This window comes from Sciurus vulgaris, assembly GCF_902686455.1.
Source record: "Sciurus vulgaris genome assembly, chromosome: 10".
Classification (NCBI taxonomy): Eukaryota; Metazoa; Chordata; class Mammalia; order Rodentia; family Sciuridae; genus Sciurus; species Sciurus vulgaris.
Genome location: NC_136470.1, coordinates 8,173,570 through 8,201,437, shown reverse-complemented (window position 1 = coordinate 8,201,437; position 27,868 = coordinate 8,173,570). Strand labels below are relative to the sequence as shown.

Below are 27,868 nucleotides of genomic sequence, written 5' to 3'. Positions count from 1 at the left end.
TTTGGACCATTCGAGGCTCATTTCTTCCTCCTAGAAATAGTTGGAAAATATACGGCAAATGATGTCTTTTGAAATATGTTCTGATCTGCTGCCACTCTGTATTTGACTATGTATATATCGACAGGAAGTTTTGTTTATTAACATTGGGGGCCTGTTGGTACTTTACCATTATATTTCTTAATTTCAGGGAGCAATTTAATACTTTTTCCCTCCGACTAAAATGATCACGGCCTTAAATTAAAGGCCGCATGTGCTTCTGATAGGAAATCCCGGAGGCTGTGTTGAGAGACTGGATGGAGAAAGGGGACCAGGGGGCACCTTGGCCTCGTTTTGGACATGTGATCTTTCTGAGGATGGTCAGCTTTTCCAACTGGACTTTGGGCCTCCCTCCAGCTGCAAGAATGAGAGCCAGCAGGGCTGAGCTGAGGTGGAGTCCCCTGAGCAGCTGCCTTCAGGAAACAGAGGCTGTAACCTGGGACTTGTTAAAAGCGTGGAGAGAAATGATACTTCTGAGGTCATCCAGTCCAGCTCCTCTGAAGTTTATTCTTGGATTAAACCAGCTCCTCAGAGACCTGCATGTGAGGGTGCATTATTCTCACTCCTTGCAGAGTTACTTCTACAGAATTGCATGCTGGTCTTATCTTACTGACCCACTGCCAAAGAGTACTGGTTAAGATAGTCAGTCTTCAGGTCCCACCCCAGAATCAGATTCAGCATTTCCAGGAACGTGCTGGAAAGCCAAGTGCCTCAAAACACCTCTGCTAGCCACATTGAGGAGGCGCACACATACAATCCCTGTGGCTGGGTGGGGGGGGGGGGGGGCTGAGGCAAGACTATCTCAAGTTCAAATCCAGCCTCAGCAACTTAGTGAGGCCTTAAGAAACTCAGGAAGACCCTTGTATCACAATAAAAAAAAATATTAAAAAGAGCTGGAGGTGTGGCTCAGTGATTAAGAGCTCCTGGGTGCAATTCCTGCCAACAAAACAAATCAACAACAAAACACCACAACCTCTGCTGATTCTGTTCTTCGGGGCAATTGCCTCATAACATCTGCCCCAGGGGTTGTGGCTAGGAAGAGCTGGGCTTATTCTGAGCAGCTGGCTTATTTTTTATAACTAGACCCTGTGATGCGTCTAAGCAATCCTGTTCTGCCTTGGGGTCGACTGGAGGAATCTCAGATTCAAATCTATCTGAGCAAAAATGTGCACAATCTTAAAAGAGGTAACTTTCTGTTCACTCTCAGGTCCTGCCTTCTTTCCTCCCCTCTGTCCAACTTTCAACACAAGCACTTTCTGTTTTTATTATGAAAAATTTCAAAGACGATGTAAACACTTGCCTTTGATTTAAAAAAAAAAATTCAAATGTTTGCGAGATTAGTAAATGTAGGATAGTGAACACCCATGTATCCATCACCAACCTTCAATAATTTTCAACTTATAGCCAAACATTTCTTTTACATTTTATTGGAGTTTGGGATCTTTGTAAGTATGCCAAATCCTTTTACTAATGAGATGAAGGCGCATTATAAATAACCACAATAAATCAGAGGTTCTCATCTGGAGGTGATTTAGCTTCTCCCTCACCCCCCACCCCAGGACATTCAGCAAGAGCTGGAGACATTTTTGATTGTCAGAACTGAGTGAGGGCAGTGTTGGCAGCGGCATCTAGGGGAAGGGTCAGGGATGCTGGTCAATGTGCTGCAATGCCCAGAGCAGTCCCCACAACAAAGAAGGCTCCAGCCCCAAATGGTGCTGTTGGTGTGCCAAATGCAAATGAGTGGTTTGCAAGTTAGAATATTCCAGATATTGACTTTAGAGCAAAACTTGTGTTTTGAAGCATCATAGGTTTGGTGGGTTATGGTGAGCTCTTGGTACCCATGCTAGAATGTCAGTAAGCAACTGGTTGACAGTGGTCATCTCCAGGGAGGAGAACTAGGTCACTGGGATGAAGGTTACTTTTTTACTATATGCCGATCTAAGTCTTTTAAATCTCATCAGGTATATGGATCTTACCTACTGAAAGTGCATTTGAATAATATAGAGTACGTGAATGTTTTCAAAGGATTAGAAAAAGAATTTTATTAAAAAAAAGAAAAGATTTAAAAATGGTGGTGTGTGTAGGCCCAGTGAACTTTCCCAAGGCACTTTCCTGAGCCTGTCAGTCACCGGGTGAGCTCAGCCCATTAAGAGAATCAGAAACATGTGGAGGGGCGTGGCTGGTCCCCGCGTGCTGATCGACTGTGGGAGAGCAGAGTTAAAGGAGAGGGTCCCCATGCCAAACCTCTGACGCTAATGAGCCCTCAACTCCAGGGAGCAGGTCTCCCAGGCAAGGCAGTGACATGGCGGCTTGCAGCAGATTGAGGAGGGGGCGGGGCTGGCTGCAAGGTCCCAGGTGGAGCCCTGTCTCTGCAGCTGGTGGCCGCACATCCTGGGGGTCACTCAGCCACAGCCTTCTTTTCCACAGACTGTGGCCTCCATGAGTTATAAATGGTGATAGAGGTGAGGAGGGTATGGTGCCCCGGCCTTTCTGCAGTCCCTATTCAGGGCACCCCCGCCACCGCTCATGCTCTTTGCATATGCTGCTTCGTCTGCTGGGCACAGTCTCCTCTCCCCTTTACCTGGTGAGGGTCTCCTCTTGCTTCATCCCCTCCAGCAAGCATCCCACATCCCTAGCAGGTCACACCCTTCTGGGCACACGGGCCTCGTCTTCGCCTCCCACTCGGCACTTGGGGAGACGCGTCTTCGTGTTCCCTGTGCACAGATGTGATGAGTCTCTGGACAGCAGCTCCGGGGAAGCAGGGTCCGAGCCCAGGCTGTCCACCCAGCCCTGGAGCAGTATTGGAGAGCCACCAAGTTCCTGCTGGCGGAGTGGCCCAGTGGACTCTGGAACGGAGCCTTCTGGAACTGTGCAGCAGCGGCGGCGGCTTGTTGGTTCCCTCCTGCAAGAGCAGCTGCGGTTGGGGAGCCAGGATCTTCTGTGTCTTCTCCAGGGCTGGGGCCCAGGTCTGGTCTCTGCCAGAGGGCATCCCTGGAGGGCTTCCTCGCCCAAACCTCAGTATCCCCCACTTTACCCCTGCCCACCTGATGGAGGTAGGCCCACCTCATTGGTGCTGGAGGCCTCTGGCTCATGTGGTGGTCGGTTGGTGCTGGGAGCCCCTTCATGGAAGAACTATGAGATTCTCCAGAATGATCTAGGGGCCATGAGGAACCCCCTTCCAAGCTGACTCACTGGAGGGGCAAAGACTGCTCCTCTCTGTAAAGACCAGACTTCCCTGACTATGGTGGCCCCAGACTGCACCAGCTACCCCTCCAGTGGGCTCCACGATGTCCTGGGCGTGTTCTGGTTGATAGGCAGCTCAGATGATGGCTTTTCAGTATGTCTGGCGCCCAGCTGGGCTGCGAGCAAACCTGGGCTGTGCTTCTTTTCCCCTCCTCTGAATCCCACGCGACAGGGCGGCTCAGAATGGAGCTCAACCGGCCGCTCAGGACGAGCTGCTCGTCACGGGGGTCATGGCAGCCAGAGGGTTAACTTCTGTTTTTGTTTTCTAAAGTGTTCATCTGCCAATTTCTGACAGCATGAACAGAAATGGAGACGGGAAGAAAGGGCTATTTGCTTCAAGCAGAATTTTATAGCCCTTCAGGTATGAATTACACTCACCCCCTCAGCTACTGAGAATCCTCATGGAAGCCAAGAGTGGTGGACGTGTAAGAAAAGGCTGTAAATTGAGAAAGATGGATTTGGTGTTGAAAAGTAAATTGATGGGGAGAAGTAGCAGTGGCTCCCAGGTAAGGCGAGCGGCCTCCGGGCGAGGGAGCCCCAGCCTGGCAGGTGTGGCTGCCTCAGGACACCCCAGAGGCCCGGGCATCATTGTCCCTTCACTTGCCTTCTCTAGAGAACAGAGCTCCTCTCAAACACCTCCCTGAGAGAGGAGGCAGGGCGGAGTTGCTGCTGGGGCTCAGGCAGCCCGAGGCCTGCAGCCTCCGGGAGCCGCAGTCAGACAGCCTTGGTGGACCAGCCCTCCTCCTCTCCAGGGCCCAGGAGCCACAAGGCACGCACAGCCGAGGGACTTGGAGGACTTTGGAGAATATCCTCGTCCACAGGTCTTCACACCTTGGAGACCCCTCCCCGCCTCTCCTTCCTGCTTCCAACCTGGGAGCGTGGGCGCCCACCGCACCATGAGAGCTGCCTGCCTCCATCCGGGACCAGGTGCATGGGAGGCAGGGAGCCGAGGCTTGATTGGAGGCTGGGTTTGCCTCTTGGGCACGGGATGCTGAAGCCCTGCTAGCGTGGCCCTCCCGGCCCCAGAGGGCAAGCTGCCACCAGGGCATCCGCTGCTGCGCTCACCGCCCTGTCCCCAGCACCCGCAGCTTGGCTGGCACTTCCATGGTGTGAAATAGACATTTATTAAATGCTGGAAAGAGTGGCCGAATGGGAGGTCGTGGAGGGCTGCCTTCGGGGACAGTGACTGTCTTGTGTTTGGCTCATTTGAAGGAATTGCTTTTCCAAACGCCCTCAAAGCACCTGCATGTCCCAGCCTGTATTTAAATGTCAGTGAATTAAAATGGGTTTTCTTTTGAACATGTGCCAGGTGCTCACAAGGGACCCTGAGAGCTGGGGCTCGCTGCGCTGCCTCCGCCTCGCCAGGCTGGCCATTGCCATGACAACAGCACCAGCTCAGTGCCTCTCCCTGGGACCCCCAGGGGTGGGAGCTCTTTGTCTTCGCTGGTGGAACTGGGGAGAAACTTCTCCAGCTTCACCTCAGAGCCGTTCTACGTCAAGGAACCCGAGGGCAGGCACGGTTAGGGGTGTGTGGGTTTGCGGTGGGTCAGGAGGGCAGCAGGTGCCTGAGCCAGGGCACTGCCAGGCTTCTCAGTGGCATCTGGCAAGCTGGGCTCATGGCATCTGTGGCCCAGGGCGCACCCCAGTGCTGCCCTGCTGGCGTAGACGGCCCCGTTCCCACTGCTCTCCTGCGCCCACTTCCCTCTTGGCTCTGTGCTGCAGGTCTTGGTCCTGGTCCTTGCCAACTCTTGCTGACCTGTGCAGAGGTCCCTGTGCCACTCCATTTGACTGGCACCTCCCTCAGACCCTCCTGCCCATTACCAGAGGCAGCCACGCCACAGCCGTGCCCTGCAGAGTACGGTCAGTTGAGTATTCATGTCCACCCTGCCGCTCAGAATGTGGCCAGTAGGGTCTTTGGAGATAAAATTGGTTAAGGCGAGGTCACACTGTAGTAGGGTGGACCCCGCTCCTGTGAGCGGTGTCCCTCGAAGGAGGTTCTGGAGACCTGGGCAAAGGCTGTGTGAGCGCAGAGTGATGTAGCCCCTGGCCAGGGCCAAGGATCGGCAAGGGCCGTGGGCATCCTCCAGAAGGTGGGAGAGAGGGGCAGACGGACTCTCCTGCCTCCAGAAGGACCCAGCCCTGCTCTTGCCACGGTGCCCACGTCTGACCTCCACAGCCACGGGACAACGGGGCTCATTGTTTAAGCCTCCCTGTTTGGGATGCTTTGTTCCGACGGCCCTGAGGAAACTCGCCCAGGGCTGACGGCCTTGCCGGCTGTGCCTGGGCCTCTCTGGAGCAAGGAGGACCCCGAGAGAAGCCCACGCAGGCCCACGTTCTCTGCGTCTGGCTCCCACGCTGGCCCGTGGACTTGGTCCTGGCCCATCTCTGCGGGCCGCACTGTTGTCCACCTGCTGGGTTGGCTTTCTGTCGTCCCTCCTCAGCCCGCCAGGGCCTGCCCTTGAGCATCTTTTGTTCCTGGCGTGGGGCTGGGTGCCCTGTCTGAAGAGTCCCTCGGAAGACCTCAGGTGCTCGAGCGTGACCCACAACCGTGGGACCACAACAGGGACACAGATGTTCGCATGCAAAGGGGAAAAAAACGAAGCAACATTCTCAGTGGCTGTTGGAGGTCCAGGAGACAGAGCAAGTCCTGGACCCCAGGAGACAGAGCAAGTCCTGGACCCCAGGAGACAGAGCAAGTCCTGGACCCCAGGAGACAGAGCAAGTCCTGGACCCCAGGAGACAGAGCAAGTCCTGGACCCCAGGAGACAGAGCAAGTCCTGGACCCCAGGAGACAGAGCAAGTCCTGGACCCCAGGAGACAGAGCAAGTCCGGCCAGGCAAGCCCTGCCCCGCCCGAGAGGAGCGTCCAGCCTGCCTGACAGCCCTGCTCTTCCTGCTGCAGACACGCCACCCTTCTGGGCTGGTATTTTAATCATTTTTTAAAGGACTGTTGAGGGCGGGAGGAAGCAGAGAAAGAGGCTGTCTCCTGTGAGATTTCCACAGTTTGCTAACAGTGAAAAATGGGAGCGGCGATAGAGTTCCTGCCTCCATCCGTCACCCACCCAGGAACAGTTGCAACTGATTACGTTCTTTGGAGCTGGCACTGAGTCATGAGGTGTCCCGTAAGCCGCCTGCTGGCATGAGCCAAAGGCAGGCAGGCTAGAAGGTCACTCCCACACGTGCTGCAGAGAAAAGTTCCCCCAAGTAATAAAACAGATATGGAGACCCGGAGTTGCTTTTCTCAGCAGCAAAGCACCCAGCGCCGCTTTGAAAATAAAATGAAGCAAAATAGGAGGAATGGCTCCAGCGGCTGCCCTAACAGACGCGGGGCTTCCTGAATCCCTGACCTCCCTGTAAGGCATCCCTTGTGAGATGGAGCTGGGGCTGCGTCCAGTGGGCCAGCGCGGGCACTGGGGACCTGGGGTGCACTCACAGTCAAGGTGGATCTGTCCTGGCCCAGGACTGAGGGTCCTAAGACGTTGGCTGGACGCTCTGCTGAGGGCTCTCACTTGGACCTCATGGAGACGGACACTGGCACCCGAGCCCCCAAAAATCAACCTTGGTTTTGGCTGAACTAGTTTTTACTGACCTAAGAAGTAAACTCAACTTAAAGCCTTATCACAAAACCAAACCAAACAAAAAGTCCTACTGAACTGGAAAGGACCTCCATATTTTCTAAACCGCATACCTCCTGCTTGGAAACTGGTCTGTCCGCTGGAAGGAAGCCTTCTCCTGGGCCTTCCCCACCCTGAGCCCGAATGCCTCTCGCTTGGGCATTTCTGGGAGGTGGAGGAGGGGCCCGGCGCTGTATAAATGCCACATGCAGAAAGTCCCTCGTGGAATCAGTCCTTCTGCGTTCTGAGCGTTTCACCCACTCATTCCTCACAACATTCACACCGTGGGAAAGTGAGGCACAGATGGGTTAAGAAACTTGCCCAAAGTCACACAGCTGAGATTCTGAGGTCAGAGCTGATGTTCTGTTTTGAACCACAGCATAACAAGGAAGCCGGCAGTACAGACCTGCACCTGTCTCACCCCCCAGCTATATTTTTAAGTGACTGGAGGGCAGAGTCATGCATTTCTTCATCAAGGAGGCACTCAGTGAACGCTGGTCTCCTCTGCCCTTACCTCCACAGCACTGAGAGGCCTGGAGGGTGTCTGCTAAACCAATGCCTTTCCCCGTCATCCCCTCCAATTCTAGAGATGATCCAAACCACAGCCACCAAGGTAATTTGCCAAACCCGAGATTTGAGAATCGTTCCTTCGTCATTGGGCATTCCAACACTGCAGACCCCCGCCGGCAAGTCACCCCGTCCGCCCTTGGAGCCCCCCACAGCTGTTTGTGAAATGAACAAGAGGTGAATACCTGCCACCCTGTCACCTCGGGGACCCTAAGAGGATCACTCTTCTAGAATACACCACACTGTCTCTGGGAGTGTTGCTTTCTAGTATTTGGAATCTCCAAGATACCACAGTCTCACAGCACCAAGGCTTGGCCAGAGATCACTGGAAGACGCAGGCCAAGAGGAGGCCACCAGAGGAGGCCAGGGCTGAGGGGCCCACGGTCTGGGACAGAATCGGTCCCATGGAGGACAGAGTTGGACTCCCGCCTCCCACGTGGTGCTGCACTGTTACACTTCAAAACAGAACGTACCAACGATGTAGTCTCATCAAGCCGTAAGGGAACAGGCAGCGCGCTCCAGGGCCGGACGTTTTCCCGGCGTTCCTACGATTCCGACGCTCTGCAAAACCACAGTGCGGAGCCTCTGGGGCTGGCAGTGGGAACTTTCCCAGGCCTCTGGAAAGCCGGCTCATCGCGGCTCCACGGCTGCCGGCGCTTGCTCTTTCCTAAGGGCAGTCTGGTCCGCGTGGGTGTGGGAAGCTTCTGAGACTGCAAACGTGGACACACAGCCAGTGGTCCCTGGGTATTCTGTGGGCTGCTGTGTAAGTGTGTGTGTGAGTGTGTGTGTGAGTGTGAGTGTGTGAGAGAGTGTGTGAGAGTGTGAGTGTGAATGTGTGTGTATGTGTGTGTGAGTGTGAGTATGAGCATGTGTGTGAGTGTGTGTGAGAGTGAGTGTGAGTGTGTTAGTGAGTGCATGAGTGTGTGTGTGAGTGAGTGTGAGTGAGTGAGTGTGTGAGTGTGTGTGCGTGTGTGAGTGTGTGTGAGTGCATGAGTGTGTGAGTGTGTGTGTGAGTGTGTGAGTGCACCCCTTCTCAGGGACTCTCCCTGCCCAGCGGATGTGGTTTGGGCTGTACTTCCCTAGGGTAATGGACTTCAGGAAGTTTCCCTTCGATCTTTTCGCATCCTGGTGTCCAGTCTAACCCCCAGACAGTCACCTGTGGATATCGGCTCCAAATCACCCTGACCCTCCAAGGGCACTGGCCAGGGGCTGCGCTGTCTGGTGACCAGCCTCGTGATTTCACTTCCCAAGGCCGAGTGTGGCCCTGGTGTACTGGCCGGTGGCGGCTTCGCTACAGCTGGCTCAGGGGACTTCCTGTCCCGCCGAGTGCGGTGCTCCCAGCAGAGGGCCCGTTTGCTCCTCTGGGGTCCTCGACTAGGAAACGTGTCCTTCCTACTCTGGCTAAACTGACCTAGGTCAGAGTTGTGGGAATCTTCCAAACAGGTTCACGCAGAGTCGAGGTGACCTGGGTCAGAAGTCGACTCAGCGACAGAAGCAGGCAGCAGAGTTGCCTGCAGTGGCCGCAGTCCCTCCAGGGCCTGGTTCCACGGGCTCGAGGTCCTCTTCTTGGGGTCCCGTGGCCCCCAGGTTGTGGGTGTCGTGAGAGCTGCAGCCTTCGGATCCAACGGACTTGAGTTGGGGGACGGGCTGCCTCCCTTCCGTGCACGGGCCTCATCCCTCGGTGAAAGCCAGCCTCGGGTGGCTGGTGGTGACGCCTGGGGGGACCAGCGCGGAAGAGCTCAGCACAGCCTCTGGTGAGTGAGAGGAGCTGGTGACCAAGCTCCCCGGCTCAGCAGGTCTCCTAGACCGTCTCAGGCCGTGAAGCTCCCACCCTGCCGACCACTGATTTGGGGGTGTTCTTTCCCTTCCCCGTCGCGCCTTTGCTTTCTTTTTGAGGGGCCTCTTATGATACGTAGGTATCAGTCTATTATAAACAAAGCGGTGCCTTCGCCGTGGGCACCATGCCGTTCCGCAGGTCTCTGGACAGTCATCTTGCCCAGCTGGGACTTCACGTGCAGCCACTCTGTAGCTCCCTCCCTGGCTCTGGAAACCAGCCTTCTACTCTCTGCTTCCGTCAATTTGACGGAAAGCAAATTTGTTTTAAATCGTCGTGCAGGTGGAAGCTTGACACTTTTGTCTTTCTGTGGTGGCTTATTCACTTAGTGTGGCGTCCTGCAGATTCACCCCTGTTGTTCCATGTCACAGGGTGCCTTTTCAAGGCTGTATACTATTCTGTCGTATGTGTGGACCACATTTTCTTTCTCCATGCATCTGTCAGCGCACATCTAGGTTATTTCCACACCTGACTCTTGTGAATAACACTGTATTGAACAGGGCGGTGGTAACATCCAGATTCTGAGTCGGTTCTTCAGGGTAAATACCTGGAAGCAGGGTTGTTGGATCATACAGTATTTCTACTTGTCGTTTCTGAGGAGACACCACACTATTTCCCACAGCTGTGGCACCATTTAACCTCCCACCAATGGTGAGCAAGGGCTGCATTTCTCCACATCCTTGCCAATACTTTCTTTTTTGACAAAGCCATATTAGTAGGTTTGAGATGAGAGCTCATTGCAGTTTTGACTTGCAGTTTCCTGATTGTTAGTGACGCTGCCCATTTTTATACACCACTTGTATGTCTTTTTTGGAGAAATGTCTATTCAAGTCTTTTTTTCCATTTTCTAAATCAGGTTGTTTGCATGTGTGTGTGTGTGTTTTGTTTTGTTTTCATTTGTTCGTTTCTTGGTTTTTTGCCATTGGGTTGAAGGAGTTCCTCATATATTTTGAATATTAACCTGTATCAGATGTGACTTGCAAATTTTCTCCCCCTCCATGGTTGGCTCTTCACTCCGTAGGTTACTCTTTGTGCAGGAGCTTCGTAGTTTGGTATGATCTCATTTGTCCATCTTTCTTTTGTTTCTTATGCTTTTGGTCTTATGTTCAAGAAATCATCACTGAGACTAATATTATGGAGTTCTTATCTAGTGCTTTCTTCTAGGAGTTTCAGGTTTTAGGTTTAAGTCTTTACTCATTTTAACTTGATTTTTGTGTGTGATATGAGAGTCCATTTTCATCCTTTTGAATGTGGATTCCAGTCTTCCTTGAGCCCTTGTTGAGGAGACTGTCCCCAGGGTTCATTCTTCACATCCTTATTAAAGAGCAGTTGATGGCACATCTGTGAGTTTATTTCTAGGCTTCTATTCTGTTCTTTTGGTCTTTATGGCTGTATTTATTCCCATACCATACCATTTTAACTATTGAAGCTTTGTAATATATTTTGAAATCAAGAACTGTGATGCCTCCAACCACATTCTTCTTAAGATTGTTTTGACTATCGATGGTCCTTTGGGGTTTCATATACATTTTAGGATGTTTTCAACATTTTGGTGAAAAATCCTTTGGGATTTTGATAGGGATTATATTGAATGTATAAATTCCTTTGGAAAATAAAGATATTTTAGCAACATTGAATCTTCTAGTCCATGAACATTGGGTGTCTTTCCATTTGTTTTCTTTATTTCATCAATATTTTGTAGTTCTGAGTATACATCTTTCACCTCTTTGTTAAGTATATTCCCAAATATTTTATTCCTTTTGATGTTATTGTAAATGAGTTATTTTCTTAATTTCTTTTGGGATTGTTTTTTTGGTGGTGATGAGAAATACAACTGATTTTTGTATATTGATTTTATATCCTGAAACATTACTGAATTAGTTTATTAGGTCTAACAATTTGTGTGTGTGTGTGTGGAGACTTCAAGTTTTTTTTTTTGAAACATACAATAATATAATTTCATGTAAAAACAGGTCATTTTACTTCTTCATAATTTGGATGTTTGTTCTCATCTACAGCTACATTTCGTTTTCATGAAGACACTTTATTTATACTTAATGCTTATCTACTTTTAAAAACATGCCAAATATATGAAAATTAAAGTGGCTTGCTTTGCTTTTCCTAATTGATCTTGCCAGGACTTCCGGTGTTGTGTTAAATAGGAGTGGTGGGGGTAGACATCCTTGTCTTATTCCCACTCTTAGAGGAAAAGTGTTCAGCTTTTCACTGTTGGATTTTTATTAACTGTAGGCTTTTGTATATGGACTTTATTATATTGAGATAATTTCCTTCTAAATTTCTTGAGAATATTCATCATGAAAGGCTATTGAAATTGTCATTTTTCTGTATCTATTGAAACTATTGTGTTATATTTAGTCTTCATCCTGTTGATGTGCATGTGACATTAATACATTGGTTTTTGTATGTTGAGCCGTTCTTGTATCTCAGGTAAATCTTACCTGGTCATGGTGCATGATCCTTTCAATTCTTCTTTGTTTCTGATTGATTTTTTCAGTTAAAAATTTCTCTATGTTTACCTCTGATATCCTCCTTCATTGGTAACTAAGTTATTTATTTTGGATAAATAACTCGACTTGGATGTTTGGGTAGATTACTATTTACAAAAACCCTGAGGCAGATCTGTCTGTAAGTGAAGAATCCTCAAAATTCAAGAACATTGCTCTGTTACAGACTTCTCTGGTAAATGTGCAATTTCTATGTGGGGTTTGCATACAGATATTTGTCTTTAAAATGATTACCGTTGGCAAGACAGAGACCATGGTCATGCCCCACTCCTACCCTAGAACGCATACTTCCTAAACCAGACATTGACCTCTCTGTTTTGTAAAATCACCAATTGACTGGGACACCAAGTTGTGTTCTGTTACAGAACATTCTTGTCCACTGGGGCCACCTCTCATACCTTCAGAATCACACTTTGCAGCCATTGGTCATTAAGCTAATACTAGTTACCTTTGGAATGGCAAGGCCCTTGGTAGTTAGCACAGGGAAAGGGTATGTCCCAGAGGGACAAAGATGCCAGACCCTTCCTCTAAGCTATGCTGCAGATGCAATCTGAAGGTTCTATGCTGTGTCCTGAGACCCAAGGAAAGGCCTGAGAGATGTAGAGGGGCTAAAAATATTAAAATATTCGTTCTCACTATAATTGAGATGTACAGGAAACATTACTTCTTTATTTTTTCCAAAACTTATCTGATTTTCCTTTACAAGTTCCTATCTGCAAGGTAGGAGAGAATGAAATAAATGTTGATTTCTCAGGGGCCACTGCACTGGAGAGAAGCCACCTAGCAGCCCCGCTGCCTTCTGCTGTCCCTTCAACTTAGCGATGCACTTCCCTCCCTTGACCTCAGGTAGGAGGGGCATGATGATGCACGTCTCACTGCTAACCCCCTGCCTTGACTGCCTTTGTCCCACAATCCTCCAGGGCTGGAAGGAGCCCATGCTGCTCTGTCCTTCCTTCTGAGTACAAAACACTTTGGTTTAGTCCTCCAAGTCTGGCTCTTAGCATGCCACTGAGACAGAGAAGACCTGAGGACATCCTTTGTCTTGACAAGGACTGATTTTCAAGCTTATTGTTTTGTTGCAAAATTCTATTCCGCATATGGGAAATGAGATATGATTTTTTCATGTTCTTTGCATTCCTTCCACAGTACAGTTGGCCCTCTATCATGGGGGTTCAGCATCCATGAATTCAACCAACCACAGATTGAAAGTGTTTGCAGAAAACAATTGTGTCTGTGCTGAACATGGACATTTTTTTCTTGTCATCGTTCCCTAAACAATACAGTATAGCAACTGTCCACACAGCTGACGTCACATTAGGCATTACCGGTAAAGAAGAGATGATTTAAAGTATACAAGAGAGTGTACATAATTTCTCTGCAAATCCTACACCACTGATTCAAGGGCCTTCAGCACCTGTGGGTTTTGGTTTCTCCAGGAGATCTTGGAGCCCACCCTCTGTGAATCCTGAGGGACTACTATGCTTTTAAGTTCCTTGGTTCATGACAGTGCAGTGAAGATACCATTATTTTTATCCTCATCTCTGAGGCATGACATCGAACTGGTAGATTCACACTCTGATGAGTCTACCATGTCCATTTCCTGTGGGGAAACAAAGCCTGTGCACAGGACTAAGGTGGGTAGTGCTGGAGGAGAGGGGAAGGTCTGCGGAACTAGAGCTCTGCGTGGGGTGGTGAGCCTGCATGGAAAGCCCTCTTAAGCAGACCTGCGTCACCAGGAGGGACCCTAAGGCAGGGCGTTGGCTGCAGCAAAGAGGCAGCCCCAGAGGAAATAGGAAAACAGACCAAACCATTCTGCTTCCGGGGCATCCTTCAGGTGGAGTCCAAGCTATTCCCACTTCCTGGTGCTAAACATGAACTGAGACCACTTCCAAAGAATTCTTGAGGAGAAGGGCCCACTCTCCTCCCTGGTGTAAAGTCCCACCAGTTCTCCAGGGTGGACAGCGTCCAACCCACGCGTCACTCTGGATTTATGATTTCTTCATCGGTTTTGCTTTAACAAGTAATGTTCAATAACCTCTAAAGGAATGCTTTCCCCCTTATCTTAAAATATTCCAAGGACCCCCTCCATTCTGCGCTCTTCAGCATAAACAAACTGCATCTGGCCTCTTTCCCACCTCGGGGCAGACAGAGATCACGCCATGGAGACTTGGCCCGTACCTGGCACTGTCAAGAAGTGTAGTTTTGTGGTGAGCCCACTGGCCCGGGAATTCTAATTACCCGGCTTTGTGAGTAAATTGGGCTAAGTTATTCATTCTGTTCTCCATCTAGCTCCTCTGCAAGACGGGGCAAATAATAACACTGCGTGGTTTCAAAGCCATGACACGATGACGGAAGTGGAGGTGGTCACTTCCGTCTGACTGTCAACTTGGCTGCCGCAGAAAAGGCCCAGTGAAATGTCACCATTCTTCAGGGGAGTCAGGTGTCATGAAGAGCTCTGTGTTTTAATCACTCATTGAAAACAAACAAACAAAAAAGAAGTCAAAACAGAGCCAAACTATGGTGGCCAGGGGTGTGCAGGTTCCCTTCTCTGTGGCTTGTGAGGATGAGAACTACTTTTCAGTATGCTGTTTTGAAAGTTGATCACAGTGGACTTTGAAGGGTTTCATCTCGGCTGGTTGTAGGTACCACAGGAAAACTATTGTAGCCTACTGGAGTTTTAAATCCTAAATCACTATGTAAAATGCATGCTCTGTTTCAGGCTACCCAGCTGGGCACGTTGGCCTGCTTTGCTTGCTCTAGAGCTGTCTCCTAATAAGCAAACATGAAAAGCAGGCCTTTTTTCAAAGTTGTAAGTCAATGTGCTGTAAACATGGGTCTGAGGTTAGAATATTGAATTCCACGAATATCAACAATCTGTCTTACCCCATTAATCAGAGGGTTACAATCTCTACGGTCTTATGAGCCACGGGGCCGTCACTGATAATTCCCTGTCAGGGAGAAATGTAATCATCCAGACATGTGCTTCAGGAGGAATTTTCCCCCTTGCTGATTTCATGTAGGAAATGATTATTAGAAAACGCTGGCTTGCGTGGAGGCTGAGAGGCTGGGCAGGGAGGCCTCAGATTGGAGATGGCGGAGACGTGACTCGGGGAGCCCTTTGACAGACAGGGCTCGGCAGAAAGAGGTTGGAGAGTTCGTTGTGCTAGGCCTCCACGTGGGCTCCTCCGGGACCTATTCCAGAGCAGCGAAACTGATGATCCTCAAGTCCACACCCTCTCCCCCAGACACCATCGCCCCGCATTTGAATGATGTTATCCAGAGACAGACATTGATTCAGTTCTGATCCCCCAAACTCTAAAGAAATGTCCTTACCGGAGGGGAAGGCGTCTGACAACCTAAGAGCTCATGCTCCTTGAGTCTGGCCTTCCTGCCCCAGGCTGGTTACGGCCCAGGCCCGAGGAGTTAGTGGAGATGCTCAAGATGGGGCGGGCTGGGAACCTCCTGTCCTTGAGGGTAAGCAGAATGCCTAGGGGGACGCAGGCTGGTGTTCCAGTCTCCCCAGGTCAGCAACATCGACAGTCAGACCCTGTTGTCCCTAGGCATGGGGGATTGGTTCCAGGAGGCCCCTGAGGAAACCAAAACCCTCTGTATTCAAGTTCCTTCATGAGATGCCAGTATTTGCATATAACCCGAGCACATCGGCCTGTGCAGTTTAAACCATTTCTAAGTTACTCGAATACTTAACATGATATACATGCCATGTAAATGGCTGTTACGCTATGTTGCTTCAGGGATGGACAAGGGGGAAAGTCTGTTCTTGTTGAATACAGAGGCAGTTAGTTTGCAAATACTATTTTTCTGAAGTTTGTCAAATCTATAACTATAGAACCCCTGCCACGGAGGCCAGCTGGATGCATTTCTACCTGTTTCCAGGATTCAGAACAGAAGGGGTCCCAGTCCCTGGGGGACAGCTGTGACTGACACTGAGGAGAGGCTGGGGTTGTGGCTTTGACTGGGTCTGTCCAGGAAGGATGGGTGCCATCCTAGAGTCACTTCCAGGCTGTTTCTCAGGTGACACATGTTGCTGTAGCAGCAAAATGATTTCCCACCAAAGATATCCACGTCCTCATCCCCAGATCCCGTGGGAATGTGTGGTGGCAAGAGTCAATGAAGGGTTGCCGATGAACTGAAGGTTGCCGACCGCTGATTGTATGATAGGATCAGCAGGGTGGGCCTGGGGGAGTCATAGGCCCCTGGAACTGTGGAAGAGCAAGGCAGACTCCAAGCAATGCAAGGTGACAGAGACTCGATGGCTCACGGAGAGCTCTGGAGATGGAGGAGGGGCCACAAGCCACAGAATGCAGGAAGCTCTAGAAGCCCAAAAAGACGAGAAAACAGATCGTCCCCCAGAACCTCCAGAAAGGAATGTGGCCCTGTCAACACCTTGACTGTAGCCCAGCGAGGCCCCTTTCTGACCTCCAAACTATGAGATAATGAATTAGAGTTCTTAGTTTCAATTAAAGCAAGTCTGTGTTGCTGTAAGCCACGCAGTTGTAAAGTTTTCTACTGCGGCCACAGGAAGCTACACAGTTCCTTCCATGCTTTCCTCTGTTTGGCATGAGTTACAAGAGAGCATGTGCCTTCGTCCATTTTCTGTGAGTAAAACTGAATACCACCAACTGGGTAATTTGTAAAGAATAGAAGTTTTAAAGGTGGGGGTGGATCTCCTAAAAATCAACGGGAGATCAGTAGAGGTGGGGGCGGGAGGGAGCGAGGAGGACTGGGGAGTGGTATTGGCCAAATTATATTGTTACATCTTGTGCGTGTACAAATATGCGACAACAGATTCCATCAACGCATACAACTATAACGCGCCAATAAGAAATGTGGGGGAAAAATGAAGGGGTTAAAAAAAAGAATATAAAATTTTTTGGCTGATCGTTCTGGAGTCCAGGAAGGCCAAGAGCATAGGGCTGGCATTGGCCTGGCATCTGGTGAGCCCCAGTGGGGAGGGCAGCATGTGGCGAGACAGGGCAGGTGTGCCAGCTTGGGGCTCTCTTCCTCTTCTTATAAAGCCTCTAATGCCATCAGGGGACCTTGGCCTCTTGACTTCATCTCATTCCAGTGACCTCCCAAAGACCCCACTTCCAAATGCCATTAACCTATGAATTTAGGGGTTAAGTTTCCCACCCATGAACTTTTGGGGTACGGTCCAGGTAGGTGAGCAGTTCTGTCTGCCAGCCTGCCTCTTCCTGCTGCTGTTCTCCCAGGCACGAGGTGACCATCCTCTCTCCCTGCATCTGTTGAAATCCCATCTTGGCACCAGAGTCCATGGGTTTCGGAACCACCCTGCAATCTTACTAGGGTGCTATGGCTTCCTTTTGTGTCAGTGGTCTCACTCTGTTTTAAACAACTGTGTTCCCCGGCTGTTGGAAAGATCCTTCGAGCTCAAGACTCCCTTTCCTGGTGGGGTGCCGGGAGTGGCCTCCTGGGCCTCTCCTGTAGCACCGGCCAGTGTCCATGGTATAAATACTCCTGCCACGGTAGATGTCAGCTACCAGCCTCACGTCACTGAACAGAGTTGGGAAGAATGTCCACGGTCACAACTGAGCAGCTCACCCTGAAGAATTCCAAAAGCAGGAGGCTTGAGTGTGAGGCCCCTGGGCCTCCAGAAAGCACCGCTCACGTGGAGCAGATGGGCCCTCACCATCCACAGTGCTGTGGAGTCTCTCAAAGCAGTTGTGCCCCACTTCACAGCTGGCCTGTAACTAAATCCCCCGACCCCCAACACACACACTGCAGCTGCTCGAGACCAATGGGAAATCAGAAGAGCCAAGGAGCAGTCACAAGCAGCTAGGAGTTGATTAAAGACATTGTCCCCCAGTGCTGAAGGCCAGCGTGAACTCTAGATGGTACTTTCTATGACTCTTTTTTTTCTATTTTACAATTTTTTGGGGGGTCTGGTTTGATTCCATAAAGTTATTTGAGAAAACATTGAAACCTGAAGCTGTTAGACTTATGGAAATTACTAAGAGAATTTTTATCATATAGCATGTCTCATTTTACAGCCATTATTCTGAAGGGCATTAGTTAGATCTCATTTCTATCACTGACTACCAGACCTATCACTGAGCAATTCGATATGAAATGCTGACATGTATAGGAGATATTGTATGTTCTTAATAATATAAGCATTGATTTGTGATCAGGAGACGACAGATATTGGGAAGCAGCATAGGATTGCTAGAAAGATTAATATTTGTAAAGCATTCAGTCACACTGTGCTTTGTAAGAGTTAATGAAACAGAGAGAAACAAAGAATTATGACTTTAAAAAATTGAGAACTTTGATCTTTGATGTGCAAGACTTGGTCAAATATCATCCAACGCTATAAATGTAAATCACAGCATAACCAAATCGTTTCTCCCTCCTGGTTTTTACAAAAGCTTTCGTGTGATTTTTCGGTGAAATTGGACACTTGGAGTGACTCTGTTCTGCAAGGTGGGTTTCTGGGGCCACACAGTCACTGCAGCCTCTGCATAAGCTCTCGCCTTATGATTTATGAGATGCTTCATGCAGCTGCTCCCCTGAATGATTTAGACAGCCTTGGCTTGATCCCTTCCAAATGTGAGCACTAGCAGGCTGCCATATGCAAAACCGTTTTCTTATTCAGACACTCACACACCCAGGACTCCAGAACCCAAACAAGGGAGCCGTCACCCCAGACCCCACGTTCCCTCCAAGTTAACTCTAAAGGCCAGGTGAGGCTCCAGCGTCAGCAGCCTCTGCTGGTTGTGTTCAGGAGCATAAATCAGAGCCTCCTGCTGATGGGCCGGAAGACATCCATCTGACATCAGGAAGAAGGAGGTGCTTGCAGCCACTGGGCTGATTTCAAACTCCTAAGCTCCTGGGAGTGTGAAGGTTGGGATAAAAGTAAAGGAGGAGCATTAAAGATGCCGGAGCTGCATTTCCCAGAGCATATCTTCACCCCAGTGTGCCTTGATCTGCAGCCCTGGGTTTCATCAACTACATCATACCTCAAAGTCAAGGGGAAACACAGCCCGACATCTAGTGCTTACCGACAATCAGGAGGCCCAATGAGCGGACGCGGCCCTGCCTCGCATGAGCGCGGTGGGCGTGCGCATCCCTCAGACGCACACTCAGGGAAGCTGCCGCCAGGAAACCGAATCCAGCATCTTTCTCCTGTATTTGTTTTGCAATCCGCCTTTGGAAAGGAACGTTGATGTAAGAAAGCAATAATTCTCCCAGGCACACTGCTTCAATTAAGAGATAGGGAAGCCCAGAGGGCCCGAGAACTTCAAGAGGAGCCCACCACAGATTAATGGATGTTCAAGAATGCTGCCTTCGAAGCTGGGAATTGGCTGATTTATGTCTGTTCACATATTCCGAAGCATTTAACTCACGGGCCTTCCTTAATCGTAGCACAGTTACATGACCACTTTCATTAGGGGGATGAGGGAAAAGGGGTCTGTTGATTTGGTTCAGCTTTACTAGCTCAGCTCTTTATTACAATGGTCTTGGCTAAAGCGTTTTTGTAAACTGAGAAGTTTCCATCGGTGCCCTCTGTTCCCCTTCTCTGGTCTCACAAACACCCTCCCCGGCTATTCTTAATACACAGAACGTTTTCTTCCTTTGAGTCTGAAACTGTCCAGGCTCCATTCACCTCAGATCCCAGGTGTATCTTACTCAGGGCAATTTGAACACAATCAACTTGGCTCTTTACTTTACGGAAGGGGGAAGGTGGGAAATCATTCTCCAGGATAAGCCGCAGCTCTTCATTGTTTTTCATTTATTTCACTTAGAATCTGTTTACTCAGTGCCAACAGTGCTGGGCAAGAGAGATTTGGAAAGAACCGTTTCCCCCTTTTCTTGTGGCTCATGGTGTGATAGCAGAAGGACAGGAAATCCTCCGTGGTAGAGGGGAAAGCCCAGAAGAGGAAATGCTGCCAGGCAAGAGGGCCTGGAGCTGGAGACGGAAGGCAAATGGCAGGGTACTGGGAGCGGAGAGAAGCCAGCTTCATGGGGTGCAGGAACTCAGGTCACCCCAGGAAGTACAAGTCGCAGGAGCGGGAAGGAGCCTGGGACAGTGGGAAGGTCCTGGGGGAGAGACAAAGGGTCTTTTGTGCCCTGTGTGGCCCACATGGGGTCTGCTGCTCAGAACCTCCCTCAGCAGCGGCCTTGCTGCCTGACTCACTCGAGGGGCCGCCTCAACCAAGGCCACAGCGTTCAGGTTGCCCTGAGCCCACCCCCGTGTCCAGCGTGGCCCCCGGATGGGCAGGCTTTGCTCTGGGGCTCCCCTGGGGCTTCCCTGGAGCCCTGGTGCAGGAAGGGCAATGGGGAGGAGTTTGAATCCCGAGGCCACTCAGGTGCTTGTGGCCGATGACACTGTAAAACTTGAAACTCCAGATGCAGGAAACAGGAGGGAGCGCCCACCCTCCTCCACCCGCCCTCCTCTCCTCAGGGACCCGCCCTACCCATCATTCCTCCACAGTCAACCAGGGTGGTGGCGGATGCTGCTGCTGGAAAAGCTGGTTTTATGGCATTAACTGTCATTTGAACCCACGAGCCAGGGACTCACTCAATTCACTGCCATGACTTTTTCTTGCTTGTCATTTAATTGAGTGGTTCCACCAAGCTGACCAGCGCTCTGGGGTCTTACAGACCTGCAGTTACAGCAACCGTTCAGTCCCATCTGTCTCCCTCCTCTGCCCCGCAAATATCCTTTTTGACAATTCTTACTTAACAAGAAAAATCCTTTCTTTCTTTTTTTTCTTTCTTTGAGCCTGATGTGATAAAGCCCTTTCACCTGTGAATTATAAATTGTGTGGATTTTTTACAATATAAGGACAGTGACGTATTTTAAATGATAAACCTTCCTGATATTAAGTCAGTGTCTAGCACTCAAATTTGGCATGTAGAGTGTTGAGCTGTCTATCATGGTTACAAAAACAAAACCAAACCAAAAAACTGACTTTGAGGGAAAATACTTTGTGATGAAGGAATGTCATAGTTAGCGAACAAATGTCAAATAAATCATCAGTTTTAAATGCCAACATTTTGTAACCTTGTATGAAATAATTGATTTGGTCAAGGATCATCAGGGAAATATTCAGGGAAGAGTTGGTGGGAAATCTGGTAACCCACAGGGCCAAGGTCTTGTCCCATAAATGACTTGCTGGTCACCAGGGTGGAAAGATAACTTCAGAATGGAGAGAGATTTATCGCTGTCCTCCTGGGGCAGGGATGAATCTTTGCATCACTAAACCTGGTGTGGCCTGGCACCAGAGCGGTTCAGAATGAATGTACATCAGCGTGAGAGTTTCTTGGCAAAAATATCAACCTGAGTTTAATTGGTCCTGAAGATCTAACTTCTGGTGTTTGAAGGTATCGGGACTGTGAATTTCCAGTGCAGACAGCAATGCAGAGTGTGGCTGAGACACAGCATGCATCCCCACTTTTTAGCGACGTGCCCTAAGGTGTGTGATAAGACAGGGCTGGCATTATGTTCCTACAGCAGTGACTGAGACTTACTTTAAGTTGCAACAAAGGCAGATTGGCATGAAGGTGGTTAAATATTAACAGCTGTTAAATTTGGGTGGTAAGTTCATGGATGTTCATCAGACCTCATTCTCTTCTGGATGTTTGAAAATGTTCACGATGTAAAGTGAAAAAGAAAGGGATGATAGAGGGCAAAAAAATTTCAAGCAGAAGCTTCAAGAGAATTCATCCAGTTTTAAACCAAATGTTCCAATGGGTCTGTGTAGAACGCTCCCTCTCTTGAGGGTCTGTGAAAACAACATGACTGACGAGGTTCAGAAACAGTTCAAGTTGGACAAAAGCCATTCAGAGCAGAACTGCACAGTGCTTCCCCCACGCCCTCCCAAAGTGCACGAATGAATGCAGTTATGTCAGGGTGCCTAAGAAGTATGGAAGGTGCCCCAGTTGCGTCCCTGTAACCCTGCCCCTGGTGCACCAGAGTGCTGTGTGAAGGGGAGGCTGCTCACTAGGGTTCTTATGCTGTTTCCTCCTGTTCACAATGTGGCCGATGGTGGTCAGCGGGGCTTGAGAAACAAACCCCTAGAACGTGTCCCACGAAGTCTAGCCACAGCCTCATTCCTTCTCACTCCCTCACCCAAGCTGGACCCCGGATTCAGGGCAGGTCTTGGAGCTGGAAGGTTTCCAGCAGACTGAAGAGGGAGAGACCCATGAAGGAGTGGGCCTCAGACCCACCCACAAAGGGAGAAGATGGAGATTCTTGGAAAGCGATGCCCTTTGGAACTGAGGAGCATACCATTACCTCAGGTGCCCTGATTGATGGAGACAGACGCTGCCAAATTCTGTTCTCCAGACTGGAGATTCCAGGAGAGTGCTGGTACTGGTGAGTGACATTTTCTTGGAATGTCACCAGGGATTATAAAGAACTCTCCTCACCCCTACGTTTTTAAGGTATGAAGGGTAAAGGTCATCACAGAAAATTTAAATAATGAAACACATGGCAGTGGATTTAACTGGGAAGAATCTGCAAAGGATGGATTCCAACCAAATCATCCCAAGCCGGTTCCTTAGCACTTCCCCCTCGCTTGGTGAAATAAGATCCGGTGCTCAGTGGCCAACTGCAGCCTGCACAGAAACTCCACAGGCTCTGTTTTACAAGCAAGCTCTTTACGATTCTGTAATCTGTGGTGTACAGGGACCCTTTTAGCAATTCTGGTGCCGATGCTCTCTGGGCTTGTTATCCCAGGCTGTTATTGCCTGTAGTTTGTTTGGTTTGGTTTGGAGGTCACTATGTAATTCCAGCCATGGCATAACCTGAGTCTGTGCGGGGGGCTTGCATGGGTTGTGGGTGTGTAAACTCCTAACAGCAGGAAGCAGCCCAAGGGTGCACCATGCAGTCTTCTGACTCCAGGGAAATGAGGCCCATTGCACAAGGCGCCATGGGTGATCTGCCATCAGTGGAATCTGGCTATGGGTCTGGTTCTCCAGCCAATGAGGAGAGCCCTCACTGGGTCTCTTGGTGACCACAGGTTCAAGAGGACTTGACTTTCTAAGCATCCATACTTAGCCACCTAAGCCAAGAGATTTATCACCAGCCCTCAATGTATTACATGGTAATAAATGAATGTTGCTATCATTTCTTATCAGCCTAAGGATTCTCAAGCCTGGCTACATTCCTTTTTTTATGCTCAGAGTGTATAGGAAATTAGGTTTGCTTCTTAAACAGATGCTGTGGGAATTCTGATCAAAACTGTGGGTTCTAGAGTCCAGAACTTTGATTCAGTTCTGCTACTAATTAACTTCATGACCTGGCGAATGACTTCATCTAAGCCTCAGTTTCCTCATCTGTGAAATATGTCCAAGGATGACTTTAAGTTCGCAATTCATTCCTTTGTGTGGAATGAATGAGGTAATGCGTTTATGTTGCTAAGTTCAGCTTTTGGTTATAGATGCTCCCTAAATGATAGCTATTATTAGTTCCAATCTTGCCCCTTCTTGTTCCATGGCAAAAACTGGGATGCCATTTACCAAATGACATACTGTTTCAAAACAGTGTCTACTACACAAGTATGAGGTGTGCACAGCAAGAATTGGAGAAAAAATTACAGAAGTAGGTATTGAGGCCACAGTTTCTGCAGTTTGAAAGGTATATAGCCAAGGCTGTGACTTATAAAAAGTTACAAAGTCCTGGGGACTATTCAAGCCTGGGTGTCATGTAGAAATTGAACCACATGGTTTTGAGATTTTTCAACTGATATGAAAGATTCATTTCATGAACTTTTCTCTCTATAAATCATCCCCATCAAAACTATCACCACCACCGCCGCCACTGCCACCACAGCAATAAAACCTTCGGAAGCACAGGTGTATTAACACATGCCTAAAACTAGAACATTTCAGTTTCTTAATTTATTTATTATCCACTCTTAAATTATTCCTATTATATCAAGAAAACCCTGTGGATCTACAGTAATGTCACTAGAATTACAGCATTAACAAGGTCATAACACACAAAGTCAAAATGCAAGAATCAGTTGAATTTCTACATGCCTGTAACAAACACTTGAAAATGAAAGTTTAAAAATCAGTACCATTTACAATGGCATCAAAAACTTTAAGTGCACGGGAATAAATTTAATGAAAGACGCATAGGACCTCAACATAAAAACTACAAAGCACTTCTGAGAAAAATGGAAGCAGCTTAAATAAACCAAAGGATAAACCATGTTCATCAATTGGAAGACCCGATATCGTTAAGGTATCTGTTTCCCCTTAACTGTTGTATTGGTTCTATACAAACTATTAAAAAATTCCCGCAGGTGTCATTTGAAGAAATAAATGAGCTGATTCTAAAATTCATATGGAAACATAAGGAATCAAAATATCCAAAATGATTCTGAAAAAGAAATGCAAATTCAAAGAACTTATACTGTAATATTTCAGTAGTTAAGACAGAGTATTGGCATAAAGATGGACATGTAAATCACTTGGATAAAATAAAGCTGAACAATAGACACATAGGTAGTCAACTGATTTTCCACAAAAATGCCAAAGTAGTTCAATGGAGAAAGGAAAGGGTTTGTTATAAATGTTACTAGAACTGGACATGCCATATTCATATGATGGGTTATTACTCTAAAAAAATAACCACCTAGTGAGACATCCAATAATATAGAAGAATCTCAAATACAACATGCTGAGCAATAGAAGTCAAACCCAAAAGAATGCTTATAGTTTGATTTCATTCATAGGAAGGCCAAAGAAAGGCAAAAGTAATTTTTATATGTAAATCAAAAAGTGATGATGAGAGAGGAGCCTGATTTGGAGGGGGCTCGAGAGAACTTTCTGGTGCAATCAAAAATATTCTGTATCTTGTTTTGAGTGGTGGTCACCAAAGTGCACATGATTTTCAAAGCTTGTTGAACTACAAATTTACTAGCTGTGCATTTTGCTAATTATACTGAAATAAAAATGTTAAAAAAGTGAAAAAGATTAAGGGAGAAAACGTCAAATTAGCAAACTGCTCCCAAGTCATAGCTGCTTTACCTTTCTCTATCATGTCCTTGCAAAGTACCAGCGGCAGGACTTCTTAGATCACAGCCCTAAGAATCCACAGTTTCATTGAAACTGTTTGGAGTAATGAAAACACAATAGAATCCTTTATGCTGTCTGGTGGAATAATTTCCTCATGCAAAGAAACCATCTTTTCCACTTACTCTAAGTGACCAGGCTTTGATTGAATTATTTTACTTTCCTGTTAAATCTCCCAAGGATACAGTGGTTAGCACTGTGGGCCCAGTTTTATGCCCTGCTCCCTCTCCTCTATCCTGAACAGTCCCCTGACATTTAGTGACTGATAAAGATGGTTTTGAGAAATACAGTCACATTTAGTGGGGGAAAAAAAGCTACATTTTGCTAAGAATAAAAATGGACAGAGCCACGTCATGGTGCTATCTTTTAACAGAATTCTCTTTACTGTATTTTATTTTGATACAGTTTAAGTTTCTTCTTTTGCAGTGAATTCAGTCCTGCTGTTCACTGAGTCATCTGCCATCACAGGGCACAGGCCCTCCGTCTTTGGGCCTCTGGGCTCCGCATATCCTGATGCTTGGTGATGCCCCACTGTGATAATTAGCTGATGATAACATGAACCGAGTCCTTACCATATGCCAGGTACCATTTTATGCAATTTTCTTATACAAATGAGTATTATCTCCACATTTACCCTGTGAGGTTAGGACAACCATTATCCCCAGTTTACAAAAGAGGAAATGCAGGCAAATAAAGGTTAAATGACTTCCACCTAGCAGGACTGGGCTTGTCCCCGGAAACCTTGTCCTTGGCCATGCTTTCATATGATCTCACTAATGCTTTATCAAAAGAGAAAACCAGGAGCAGGTGAGCTGCTGTGCACAGGGCGTGACGAGGGAGACTGTCCTGGGAATGGCCCCTTGCGCACAGCAAGCAGCATTTGTCAGGCAGACACCCTCCGGTACCCTTTTGTGGTTTCACAGATGTTTGTGGAGTTGGTTTTTGTAACACTGCAGCTGTTGAGGAAGTGCCTCTGGATTTATACCTGTTCTCATTTACTGCCTAGAGGAAGCAGCTACCTTGTTTTGGAACATAAATAAGAACATCAGCCTCCTTTCCAGGGAGCTGAGCTCATTTAGCTTGGAACGAGCATCTCCAGATATAACCACATTTCTCCAGTGATCCCAGAGGCCCTGGTACAGTTCAGAAACCCACTGGACTTTATCTTTCCTTTGGAATCCAATTGCCATTAATCTATATGAAAGCAAAGGGCAATCCAAAATTATTACCCCATCTCCACATACTCCATGATTAAAAAACCAACCAATCATTCCTTATTACTAAAGTAAAGTAAGAAAAGAAGTATGTTTTTCTGACATCCTCTCAAGCCCAGAATACACATTGGTCTACATCCTCAGCAGTCAGTCACTTAATAAAGCAAGCTGCTTACTTAATCATTGACCCAATCTACTCGTTACGACACAAAGAAGTTTCTCTTCCTTTCCTTCCATCTTTCTTTCCTTCTCTGACCTCTTTGCTCACCGATTCCCAACTCACCCGATTGCTCTAATTACCTTGATCTTCCACAGATGACAGATACTCAAACTTCAAAATAAAAATTAAGCAGAGAGGTAATTTCCAAATTGAAAGTGACACTCACCCTTGTTGATGTGTCCCCAGTCCAGTCCAGTACTACATCTGAATGCCCGTTGGGGGCTCCTCTTGAACATCTTACTCGACCTCTTGCACCGGCTCCTGACTTTTGCCTGGATGGGTGGCTCTCTTGGTGACTTGCCCTCACCATCAGCAGGATCCCTGTCTTTCCACTGGGCCTCACGATACTTGTCCTTTCTGGGCTCTTGGATTTTCTGCTGGTGTCCAGCCTGCTCCTGCACAGAAGTTTTTCAAAGCTTCCCCCACAATCTCAGGTTTGTGGCACACCTAGTTTCAGCTATCAACACTGCCCTTTCAGTACATGCCATTCCAACTCTGTCCACTCTAAAAAGGGGCCAGTGTCTGTCTCAGGCCCAGCTCACAGAGTCACTATTCTCTCAACAAAAGGCCAATCAAATACTAAGAGGCTTTTGCTGACGTCTCTCTGGCTCAAATGACCTGTTTTCTTAGGCCCCATTGTTGCTAGTCACCATGGGTACCTCTTGGTGTTCAAATTCAGAAGAAAAGTACCGATTGAGAATGGCATTAGGAAACCTCGAAGTATCCGAAGTATCCAGAGGAAAAACAGAAATGTGAAGGGAGTCCAGGGCAGAAATGCATATGGCGGAAGGCCAACACTGAGGATCGGATTGGAGAGAAAAGAAGAGGGAAGAGGTGGCCAAGGGCACGGAGAAATACACACAGGAAGTACCTCCTTGGGTACACAGAAAGGCCTGGAAAAACAAGAAGGCTATTAAAGAAAGCTTCTATTTTCCCATCAGCCTAATGACCCAAACCATGAAGGTATTATCATCTCTGTTGTACAGCTGAAGCCTGGGGTCAAGAAAAATTATGTCTTTCTTATTGGGAACTCCCACATTAGTCTAGATCATGGTCTAAAGCTCAGCAAACTCATCCTTGCTCATGCTTCTCTTGTTTGTAGTCTGTTCTATCCTCCATTCAAGTTTAATCAACAATATAATATACCCTAGACCCTTTGTTATGTGAGACTCAGTCCTGGGCAGCAGGGCAGTCCAGCACGGTGGACTGGGAAGCAAACCAGTCATTGAGTCAGGCAGACCCAGGTTGGATGTCAGCTTCACTCGTCATTACCTGCATGGTCTTGGATAAGTGGGAATCATTTTAAGAATTTTTTAAAATTATATATTTTTTGCATTTGAATTCAGAACGCTTAAAGTATCTTAAAACACAATCAGGTAGCAGAAGAAATTAGGTGTCCAGGAATAAAATGCAAGTGTGGGAGACATAATATGAAACTATGCAGAATACCAAAGCTAAAACAAACATAAATATCTCCACGATGGCTGTGAGAAGCCTTTGAGTTTGCTAGGGCCGTCCTTACAAAGTACCACACACTGGGTGGCAGAC

At 48.0% G+C, this 27,868-nt stretch overlaps 1 protein-coding gene across 2 annotated transcripts in view; it reads right to left on the bottom strand.

Annotated features, from left to right (window-relative positions):
• The window catches only part of CLDN14 (claudin 14), a 97,260-nt gene extending 70,442 nt beyond the window's left edge, over window positions 1–26,818 (bottom strand). For both annotated transcript variants that reach the window (XM_079155201.1, XM_079155202.1), the window contains exon 1: window positions 26,487–26,818. The gene's annotated coding sequence lies outside the window, so the exon portion shown is untranslated. The remainder of the gene's footprint in view (window positions 1–26,486) is intronic.
• Between the last annotated feature and the right edge of the window lie 1,050 nt (window positions 26,819–27,868).